The sequence below is a fragment of the Dipteris shenzhenensis genome, chromosome 16, assembly GCF_047967505.1.
Source record: "Dipteris shenzhenensis isolate YYH24624 ecotype China chromosome 16, Dip_SZ_1.0, whole genome shotgun sequence".
NCBI classification, from domain to species: Eukaryota; Viridiplantae; Streptophyta; class Polypodiopsida; order Gleicheniales; family Dipteridaceae; genus Dipteris; species Dipteris shenzhenensis.
In genome coordinates this window covers 43,618,380-43,626,307 of record NC_141611.1, presented here as the reverse complement: position 1 = coordinate 43,626,307, position 7,928 = coordinate 43,618,380, and positions in this window count along the sequence as shown.

Here is a 7,928-nt window from a genome sequence, read left to right as displayed (position 1 = left end):
TCTTGCTAAGGGGAGATCGCTTTTACACATAGGTTACTTGTGCGAGATGCATTTTGACAAAACACAACTCGTTTTTACTATTTGGGTGTGCTATGCCTTGCCAGTGATAGTAGAAAAGTGGCATTTTGAGTCTGGTTGATCCATTGAACTAGTAACTAGAAGTTTTCCAACTGTTGTCAAAAGTGTGCAGGTGCTTGTTTTGAGTAGCAGTAAATAATAGAAAATCCTTAAGGAATTTGGATCTGCACTGAACTAGAAGTTTGTAGATCCATGCACTAGCTACATTTTTGCTTTTGACAATATTTGCATCCAAGCTAAGGTGTGAAAGATATTGACAGCCCAAAACTGTAAAAAAGTTGCAGGAATCTATTTTTTTGTAATTATGGCAAATGCAAGTGGGTCTGATAATATCATCCAAATTGTTGGTGAGAAATTAGATTACCATAACTATCCCATTTGGAAATTTAGAATGGAGAATTTTTTATTGGAAAAGGCTACTGGGATTTGGTTACAGGTGATGAGAAAGAGACTAATTTGCCAGAAAGAAATGCTACTGTAGAACAAGTTAAGAATCATAAAGCTTGGCTGGAAAGAGCATGGAGAGTGCTTCACTGGTTTTCAATAATAGACATGACACACCTGCAGACCAGTTGTTTGCTATGACGTATGTACAAGATGATAAGCCTACTAATGGTGGCTTTGAGGATGTGTGGTACATAGATTCAGGAGCATCTAACCATATGACACCACATGGTGAGTGGTTTGAATAGATGAGTCCTGGACTGCATGGATCTGTTTGCACCGGTGATGATACTCAGCATGACATTACTCATATGGGTGTTGTACCTTTGGCTATGCATGATGGCCAGACTAAGAAATTGTTTGATGTGTTGCATGTGCCTTCTACTATCACGAAGAATTTGTTGTATGTTGGGCAAATGGCTGAGCAAAATTTGCAGGTGCGGTTTAATAAGCATGGTTGTTTCATTGAAGAATTTGATAATGGTTGTTGATGATGATGGGATTGCTGGAATTAAGAGCATGGTGAAAATGGAGTTTGACATGAAGGATTTGGCAGATTTGAAGTTTTTTCTTGGCATAGAGGTGTTGAGAACACCTGACGGCATTTGGCTTATGCAAAGGATTAAATATGCTGGAGAGGTTTGGCATGAAGGATTACAAACGAATGGATATTCCCTTGGATCAAAACTTGAATATTATGGCTGATTCTGGAGTTGAGATTGAGGACATTACCATGTACAGGTGGATGGTTGGAAGCTTGATATATTTGACTATCACTAGGCCTAATTCAGCATATGTTGTGGGACTCATTAATCAATTTATGCAAAAGCCATGGAAGACTCACTTGGATGCAGTGAGGAGGATTATGCACTATGTCAAGGCAACATATCAGTATGGACTCTTTTATGCATATGGCAAGGAAATAGAGCTGGCTAGATACACAGATGCAGATTGGGTAGGATGTGCATATGACAGGAGATCCACCATTGGTTATGCATTTAGCCTTGGTAGTGTAGTGGTGAGTTGGAGTAGTAAAAAGCAACCCACAGTGGCATTGCCTAGTACAGAAGCATAGTACAGAGGTGCAACATTGGCTGCATGTGAGATTGCTTGGCTTTAGAAGCTTTTGCAGGATTTGGGATTGCATGTGGAAAAAGCAGTCAAACTTTATTGTGATAACATGAGTAGTGTGCAGTTGGCAAGTAATCCGGTTTATCATGCTAGAACTAAACATATTGAGGTACACTACCATTTCATCAAAGAGATGGTGTTAACAAAGAAGATTGATCTCATACATGTGAAGACTGAAGATCAGGTTGCAGATATCTTTACCACGTCATTGGGTAGAGATAAGTTTACATGATTTAGAAAGCTACTTTGTGTTATGCTCCCTACTTGAGCTTGAGGGGGAGTGTTGGGAATCAAGCTCTCAGTTATTGTTCCTGTTGTGTGAGTAGGTGAATAAGGTGATTCACACTGACTCAACCATAGTTAGTTCTTATTTACTATGTATGGGTGTTGACCTTAGTAGTGTTCAATTGTATTGTGTGGGGTGAATATGAGCTGATTGTGGAGGAGACTGTTGCTCCCTCCTGGTTGCTTCCTATATCTCTCTTCTTGTTTTTCTTAATAAGGGTAGGATTAGCAAGGGAGGGGAAGAAGCTAGGTGTGAGGGTCTCGTAAGTTTGTGACTGTTGGGTTAGTTGAAAATGGTGAGAGGCATGAGCAAAGAGATGATAGAGGGAATAGATGTTAGGATAGAGCTCGGGGAAGGTTAAGAGGGTGATAGCAGCAAGGGTAAGTGAGGTTATGAGGTTGGTAGAGAGAGTGGTTAGATATGGGAAGTTGGATGTGAGATAGGCCCTGCTGTCATCTTCTGACACTTCTTTTTGCTGGTGCGATGGGATCATCAGCTACATGGGTGGGATTTCGGTTATGTCGTGCCTTGCAAATAATAGTGATGGCCTTTGTAGCAATCACAACAAACCTGCAATAACCCTGAGGGAAGGACTACCCATGAGGCATACATATGAAATGACAGCATCCGTCCTGAGTGCTATAAACCTACCATGGGTAGACAAGTAGAAGATGTTTTTCTCATCTTCCGACAAGTCTTGGCAAATTATGTGCAAAGTTTTGGTCCCTATGGAATGTTCCCATTTGATTGTTGGATTAGCAGATATGATCCTGAGTTGGTGTTGCTTCCATTGGATAAGCACGCGTGCGTTGAGGTAATCTTCCACTTGTAGAGCAACCACAAGCTCTTGGTACACCACCGTTGTGCATTGTAGTGGGGCTTCATTGGTGTTGTCTTCCAATGCCTCATTGTTGTACACTAGAAATTGGAGTTCAAGCTTGGAGATGATTATCTTTTGGGAGTGCATCTCATTCATTTTTTCTTTGTATTGTTGGTAGATGGTTGTATATGCCTCCTTAAGCTTTCTCATTTGCAAGGTGACCTTTACCTGTTGAGGAATGTCTTCAGTGGTATTGGACCATTGGTCTAAGACTTGTGCTTGTGAAGTCCTAAAGCATTGGCCAAAAATCCAGTACATCACTCCAGGACAAAGGACATTGATGTCAGAGAGCACCTCATCAGAGAAAGAGTGTTACTTGGTGACATCACACTGTAGCATTGTGATAGCAAAGAAAATGTTGCGGACATCTTTACCAAACCACTCGGTAAAGAGCTTTTTGAGAAACACCGATTAGCTCTTGGTTTGATGCAGAGGAAGGGCATTCCCATTAAAGGGGTGTGATGGAATGTAATGCTCAGTCCTTCTTTGATTCCCCAAAATCATCATCTTGAGGGAAGGCCTACTTCATGATGTTGATCTTGAGGGAAGGTGTTGAGAGTTCACGCTCAACATCATGTGATCATGTGTGCATAGCACCATCACATGATCATATGTGCATAGCACTAACCTTATAGAGTGCTATAAAGGAAAGGGTTAGATCCCCTAACCCTAACCCTAAAAGGGTTTGTATATATTCTATTTTTTCAACTAAATCTAGTGTATAGTTATTCATTTGTGGTGTGCTCTCTAGCTGTGCCCTCTCTCCTCATCTCCACTCTTCTCCTCTTCCCTCTTCATATTTTGTCATGGAGAAAGTCCCTAATGTATGTGGTCATTGTAGGACTATCCTCCAAGGATTTTAGGCTCTCATGCAAACTTCATAGACCCCTTTGCTCTAAGTGAGATGTTGCTTCTTGGGAAAGAGCATAAGTCGACGTAGGTGGCCAAACAAGTTCCAATGATTGGGCCCCATCAATGGTTGTGTAGGCTAGTGGTGACTAGGGTGGCATTTGTTCTTCTTGGTCATGCACTAAATCCTCTTTGGAGCTATCGCTCTGGACCACAAATGCCTGTGGTCATTGTGGTTGAGAGGATGTAGATGGCTACAAACTCTGGAGGGGGTCTCGTGGTTGAGGCGGTGGGCTCTTTTTGCGCATCCTCTTTAGTGGTGGCATCTTTTCTAAACCTGCATCCATGTGCATGTGGTGTACCATTGATCATTAGGTTGGTTGGCATGCAGGTATGACCTTTCTGTGTGTTTGTGAGAGATCTTATTTTTATACATGCTTTGAGAGTGAGGAATGAAAGTGTGGTACAATTATTCATGCAATCATCTATGTGTTTAAGCAAAAGCATGTGAGTGCACGTGACCTAGTAGCTAGGTAGGGACTAACTATATGCCTTTTTTTATTGCTGGGATTTTCATAGGGCAGCTAGAACTCAGGCATCACTTCTGAACCCTAGGTTAAAATCGATTGATGCTACCTATATGTGCGAAGATGTACATATGCAAGTGAGTGCTCATGATACAATCTAATAATAACTAAGGAAGACTTGGTTTCCCAATTCTTCATTTTTATTGGGGATGGCTTGTGTGTTGAAGTAGTAGCACTTCAGTCGGCTCCTGTTTATTGTTGTATTGAATTGGACTTCATCCAATGTTTCTAGTAGCACAGCTCCGATGGGATTCATCTTTCTTACTCGGTAGGGGCCTTGACCTAGATACTTTAGTTTCCCCTTGTGTACTTTGGCATTGTATAACAGGACCAAGTCCCCTTCCTTGATATCTTTAGCTTTAAGATTTCTATCAAACCATGCCTTTCTTTTGCATTTTTCTATTGTCATGGCATGGTAGGTGACTAGTCTTGTTTCCATATGCTTCTCCAACTGATCGAGTCTTTCTTTCAGGGGACCCACATAGTCAATCCCCCATTTTTCAAATGGTTTTTGTGCAACAACTGTTGTTAGGGGATTGAAGCCTTTGTGTTGTGGTTTAGTAGTGCGTTGGCATACATCACAGGCTTTTACATATTCATAGGCATCTGCCCAGAGTGTTGGCCACCAGTAGCCTACGAGGAGATTTTTTCTTGCTATGGCTTCCCCTTGGAAGTTTCCTCCTGCAATGCCTTCATGGACTTCACTCAGGACTGACATGATCTCATGAGGCATTACACATCTTCTTAATACCTGGTCCTTGGCCATCTTGTATAGTTGTCCTGCAATGACTTGATAGGGTGCAGCCTTTACAATTAGTTTTCTGGCATCTATTGCTTTCATTTCAGGGGGTGGTCTTCCTGTCATTAAGTACCCAATGATATCTCCACACTACTCTAGAACAGCATCTATTTGAAATAGTGTGGCATTTGGTAACTCGTCTTCTACTCCAGTTGCTTCTTCTCCTGACTTAACTCAAGACATGTGATCGGCAATGTAGTGTTGGGCACCTTTGCAGACCACTATTTTGAAGTTGAATTCTTGAAGTAAGAGGAGCCATCTGGTTATTCTTCCTATTGTACACAGATGGTTCACAAGATAAAGCAATGCTTGATGGTCGGTGTAGAAGACAAAATCATTTGCCAGTAGATAGTGCCAAAATTTCTTTACACTATACACCATTGCTAGGCCTTCTCTTTCTGTGGTGGTATAGTTGATCTCTACATCATTGAGTTGTCGACTGGTGAAGTAGAATGGGTAGTCTTTCTTATGTTCACCAGGTTGACAAAGCACACTCCCAATTGCATACTTGGATCCATCAGTATGAACATGAAAATCAATATCCCAATTAGGAGATATAAGGATGGGTGCTGTGATTGGGCGCCACTTTAAAAGCTCAAAGGCTTGGTCGCACTCTTCGGTCCATAAGAATTCCACTTATAATTTGTAAAGTGGTTTAGCTATCATGGCATACCGCAATATAAATCTTCTATAATAGCCGGCATGTCCAATAAAGACATGTACACCTTTGGAATTTGTAAGAGGAGGCAATTCCATGATGATTTTGATTTTGTCCGTGTCAGTTTTGCAATCCCATGTTGAGAGACAATGTGTCCCAAAACAATTCCATGGGTGACCATGAACTGGAATTTTGTTAGATTTAGGGAGATGCCGTACTCCTTGCATTTGATTAGTACTGCTTCAAGACATTTGAAGTGGTATTTTTTGTTTGAATGGATGCATAAATCATCCAAGAATATCTGTAAAAACTTATTCAAAAATGACTTGAAAGCTATGAACATGACTTGCTGGAATGTGGGCGGGTCATTACAAAGGCTGAATGGCTTGATTGTATATGCAAAAATACCCCATTCTATAGCAAATGTTGTTTTTGATTGGTCTTTAGGAGCAATTTTCACTTGGTTATAGCCACTGAAGCCATCCAAGAAGCTACATGTTTTTGAACCTGCCACCTTTTTCAACATTGTTTTTGTTAAGGGTAGGGGATAGTGATCCCTAATTGTAGCGGCATTCACAATCTTTAAGTTTATGCATATTCTGAGCTTCTTGTTGCGTTTAGGCACAATGACGACGGGTGAAACCCAATCAGTGTGCTCTATCTCATAGATGAATTCGGCATCTAGAAGTCTTTCCAATTCGTCATAAACCATGGTGCCATACTTAGGATTTGTGCGATAAGGTCCACATACCTTAGGGTGAGCACCTTCCCTTATAGGTATCGTATATACTACCACTTTTGGTGAAATTCCTTTCATCTCTTTGTATGACCATGCTAGGTAGTCATGGTATTCCATTAGTAGTGCTTTGAGTTTGGTTTCATCTTCTTGTTGAAGCTGTTTCCCAATGAAAACCAGTTTTTCTTCCTCCCCTTCAAGGGCGAGGTTTATTGTGCGTGTTTTTGCCGGTCCCTCATAGATTGGAGTTTCTCCAATGCTATCGGTTTCTTGAACTTCAGATTCTCTTAATGGTCTAGGCATTGCTATTAGGACACTGCCACGTGTAATTCTTGAAGTATTCCGGCACTTCTCGAAGATCGGCCTCTGATGGTGTTGAACTAGCCTGACATGTGCCATGTGTATTGGGTGGCATAGTCTCATTTACCAATTTGTTAGGATCTTTTTGACTTTCTTTTTTTGAAGTCTCTTGATCGAGCTTCATCCGCACATGTGGCTTATATTTCCGAAACTTCTTACGTTGGGAACTGTGGGGTAACTTTTCCACTGGTAAGGTGTTTCCCAGTAAGGGTTCATTTGCTGCGCATACTCCTTCTAGTCCCTCAGGGGACCATTCAAGAGGTGGTGGTTCTGATTTTGAGGGAGATGGCTTTGCAAGATACAATTCAACAATCCTTGTTTGGACTCATTCAAATTCATTGAAGTGTTCATGGCTTTTCTGCAATTTCCTCTAGCTTTCTTGCGGGATCTTCTACTGTTATTCAACTTTGGAGGTTCAATTTTTGGAAGCTCGACTACCATTAGGGCATGCAAAATGGCTGTCATTATCAAAGATTTGATCTTCAATTCTAGCATTCTCAGCCTCAGTTTCAAGGTCCCAAGGAAAATCTGAGTCATCATTGGTATGGGTACCTTCTTTAGGTTCATTATCCCACTTAAAGTCAGCCATAAAGTATGTCATCTCTCTGACCCATCCGCATAGGGATATCTTCGATGTCATTCATAGGTGGAGGGGGATTTGTGAGTTCAATCCATCCTTTGAAACTCTCCCAGAGATTGTGGCAATTCCGTAGGAGGATTCCAATGGGAATTAACACAAGGCAACTCAGGAAGCTAGAGAGTGTAGCTCCTTCAAGTTGACATGGCAGTACATTATGTTGTGGAGTTTGTTGTTGGAACAGAGGCTCGAGTACAGTATCAATACTTTGTGGGGCCAAGTCATGGATTGGGTCTTGAGCTTGTTTCTCAGCCTCAAATTGAGCTTGTTCCTTTTGTACCCATTGTTGAAGTACCTGAAAACGAGCCTTCTCCACCTCTGCATTTGGGTATGGAGCTTCTTTTATTTGAGGCTCGAAAGTTGATGTGGATGAGCTCGGCTACTCATTGCTTTGCGGAGGTGGATGCACTTCCGCTTTCTTTTTAAGAAGTCACTTTGGTTGGATTGGAATGTTAGGGTCCTTGGTGGCATCTTTCTGTTGAT